This window comes from Solanum pennellii, chromosome 5 (assembly GCF_001406875.1).
Source record: "Solanum pennellii chromosome 5, SPENNV200".
NCBI lineage: Eukaryota > Viridiplantae > Streptophyta > Magnoliopsida > Solanales > Solanaceae > Solanum > Solanum pennellii.
This window is the reverse complement of record NC_028641.1, coordinates 56,182,553-56,186,635: the sequence shown is the minus strand read 5'-3', so window position 1 is coordinate 56,186,635 and position 4,083 is coordinate 56,182,553. Positions and strand designations below refer to the sequence as shown.

Below are 4,083 nucleotides of genomic sequence, written 5' to 3'. Positions count from 1 at the left end.
GATTAACATGAAGTTCAGGTGGACACTAATGTTAACCACTTGCAAATATTGCTAGCTTTTATGGTAGACTACTTTATTTCAAATTTGTTGTCATGTTGTTTCATACATTTTAAAGGAAATAAGATTAGTTACTGAGAAATTATGAATGTGTGTGTAGTGTAAGTTTAATTCTAGCACTAGGAATTTGCAAGCACAACATATGACTTCTCAGTTAAACAGAAAAACAATGTGTAAATAGACTTCCATTGCTGTGTGAAGTCACAAACTTGGAAATACATTAACCAAAGAGCAAAGGGAAGCTAGAGTTTTATAGTATCACAAACACACACCAAAGATAAGGATTTCCCTGATTATAATTTATATGAATGTCATCAACATTGCTCATATTAAAATGTCAAAAGTCCAAGTCTAAATTTCATCACCAGCTTCTGTAAAACATACTTTGAGCTGATAATTCGAGAGTATGGTTATTAATTCATGGTGTATAGATTAATTTTACTTTACAAGGTCTTGCAGCTTGAATTAGGTTTTTTGAATTTACTTATGAAAGACGTATGAGTTTTAACTTTAAGTACTATAGATTTGACTTAATGATATTTTCATATTTTTAGTTATATTTTTTATTCTGTTACTTTACTTGCGAGTTACATTTTTGGGGGCTATTTGAGTGACCCATAATTTTGTGCATGACTCTGGTTGTCTAGCTTTGGCTAAACCAAAGAAATAACTTGAATTTATTCAAGAGTAACTTGAGACATTTTATGTATGTGATTACTGATGTATACAATGTGTATGTATTATATATGTGATTAATTCCCCAGCAGATGAAACTCTTCTATTTTGAGGAAAGAAATGTCAATATCAAATGAGCAGCAAGAGTTTTGTGTGTGTGAATGCTCATGCTGCAAACAAAAGAAGCGCACAAAGGATAAAAAGGACTTTGAGTACCCAAAATGTAAACGGAAGAACATTAGTGCCTCAATACTATCTTTTTGTCTTGCAAATTATACTTTCTGAAAAATATAGCATAATATTATACCTAAATATTAAAATTTCCATGGTTTCAGGCGCATCTTTGAAATTGACCTTATTGATGGCACTCCTTCGGCTACAACATCCATTTATGGTTTATTGGGAGAAACATCATTCTCCGTGACAACAAAAACATATTTGACATAATTTGCATTAAGGTGAACTCTTATATACATATATCATTCCTACTTTGAATGTTTTTCTGCTAGCTACTTCTACACCTCTATTGTTGCAACACCATCTGTCCTGATCAGAAATAGTTTATATCATATGTATGCTTATTTCTACAAACTCTCTAAATGACAAGCAATTGTTGTATCTTAACCATTTCCATAAGATGTTGTCAAATAAACTATTTCAAATTAAGCTAGAAAGTTATCTTGGGGCAGCTCAAATACCACACATACAACTTTGTTAGTTCTTTCCTATGTGCAAAAAGAACACTCTTCCGCCCAACACTAATAGGAGGGATTCCAAAAAACAGGAAACAAGTACTGCATCTGATTTCTCAAGTGAGATGCTGAAATATGAACCATTCACACTAACAAAAGGTGTAAAAGGTCATTCTACACTACCAAATTGAAGAAGGGTTGCATAACGACGATTCTCATTCTCATTTTAGATAATTCTATTTTTTAAATATCTATATAAGATTCATAATATCACGTTTTACCTCAAACTACAAATAAGGACAACCAAATAGATTCATATTGATTGTTATGACATCTGCTATAGGAACACAAGTAGCTTTAGTAAACTTATTTTTCTGTCCACCCATTTGAATTTTGTAGTAAATGCTATTGTATCCTTTCTTTAGAGTGTTTAGAGGTTGAAAAAAAGGGATTGACAAGAAAATTGCATTTTTACAAATTGTTTTGGTGCCTAAAATTCTAAAAAGATTTAGTCTTGGTTGGAAATTTGTGTTTTTGTTGCTGTTGTTTTGCATGTTAGAACAATTTTCAGCGTTTAAATTGATTCAGAAGAGTGTTTGGAGGTTGGAAAAGAGAGATTAGCAATATAAACTTCAGAATTATCGTGAACATTTCATTTTTACAAATCGTAGTATTACTTTAAATGTTTGTGGATGATTTATGCTTTTGCTTATAATTTCTTGGTATTCTTGAACTCTATGTATCTGTTCTTTACCATTTTTGGGGCTCTTTCAAGAGAGATTCTTACTTTATTTATTATGTCAAACTGACTAAGTCCTCAAAGAACAACATGAAAGGGGTCACTACTATCTTTTAAATTGTTCAAGGGAAGTATTTGGAGTAGGAGGAATGCAGAATTAATTTTCCTTAGATTCTTTTTTATTCTTTTCTTTTAAGTAATTAACTATTTATATCGCTGATCAAATGAAAGTGGCAATTAACTTAAACTAATTATATTTATCAACCTAACACTGGATGGACATCATATTACCCATATTTCGATCATCATGCGAGATTGAGTAAAAGGTCAAAGAAAGATTAAGTGTTTTAGTTTTGCTTGGACCTCTTAGCGTTGCATATAAAGGCAACTTCTGTAGCTCTCTACTTTATCTCCTTGATTCTCAGTTCGAAAACCTTTGATTTCAGTGTTTCTACCATTTTGAGCACTTTGAGTTGATTGAGTCTTTCCCGGGATATGTTGAATATGACATCTCAGATGTTGCTTCCGGCCAGCATTTCCCCAAGTGCTCCTCTTTTACCAGTGCATGATTTTAATCCCATAGTACTATGATATACTATAATGTGCTTCATATTTTCAGTTTCTTACAAACTTTACACTGTCTAATAACAAGAAGTCTCTTCCTTAATTTTGTGATTTTTTCTTAATGAAGAAGATAGTTTTTTAATTTGCATATGGTACAAGTTCGTTCAGTAGGGAGAAGGAAGTAAGTAATTTATTTAGCTTTTTGGGTCACTTCGGTGTTCTAGCTTTCCAGGTAATGTGTTATACCGCATTCTTGTGATATGTCACTTTTGTAACGATTTCACTTTCATCAGAAATTACGTCGACTTTTCAGGTTTACTAAACATTACGCATTTTTCTCAAGTTCCTCGAAGCTATGGTTTTTTCAATGCAGAAGATTAGCTACTAAAAATTATACTCTTGACTCCAAATTTTACATCTGCTAAATTATGAAATGGTCATGCTCTATGTCAAAACTAACACATCTGCTATATCTTTTGAATGTATAACATTAGTTCATGTTTGCAGATCGCTTAAGTAGACATCATACTGACATCAGTTGTACATATTCTGAATATTTCTAATAGTATGATATCAATCTTTTTTGTTGTAGTCTTGATTCTTGCGTCATTAGTATTTGCATAAGCATAATAAGCACATAGCTGCTTCACTGAACAAATTTCAGCTATATCAGTTTGAATATTGGGCCCGTGCTTGCCACGGGCCTTCTCCATCTAGTATCTTAAATGTGGTTGTTTCATGCATGCACCTTTCCTCCTATGGGACTAATAACTTTTTTGTACGTGTTCCAATATTATTTTCATGATTTGTAGCCTTTTCAATTTACAAGCCCCCCACATGTCTATTTTACGACAGTGCATTTTGTTTTGTTAGCTATTATAACAAAAAAATATAGCACATTCTAAATTTTAAATGTTTATTTTATTCTTAATAAAATAATTTATAGCCATATAATATTTTATTGCTTCATTATGCGCTAAGGTTTTAAGGTTTTTAAAAATTTGATGTCAAATTAAATTATCACATAAATTGAAACGAAAAAATATTAAGTAGTAAAAATTAGTACTCCTTAAGTCCCATTTTATACAAACTTTTCTTTTCCGTTCATCCCAAAAAAAAAATTGACCTTATTATAATAAAAATAATAATTTAACTTTAAAATATCTAAGCAACATCTTAAATCACAAATTTTAAAAACTTCTTATTTTTTAATTTTAGTATTATAACAAATCAAATGATATTGCGTAAAATTAAATGGAAGGAGTAATAATCTAGATATATTGTACTCCTATATCTTTAGTTTTGTTTTCTCTCATGTATTTACTTGTTCCTAATCCATATATATATATATATATA

At 30.7% G+C, this 4,083-nt stretch overlaps 1 pseudogene; it reads left to right on the top strand.

The window, feature by feature from the left end:
* The first annotated feature begins 824 nt into the window (after positions 1–824).
* LOC107020218 lies at positions 825–1,615 on the top strand (annotated as a pseudogene).
* The last annotated feature ends 2,468 nt before the right edge of the window (positions 1,616–4,083 follow it).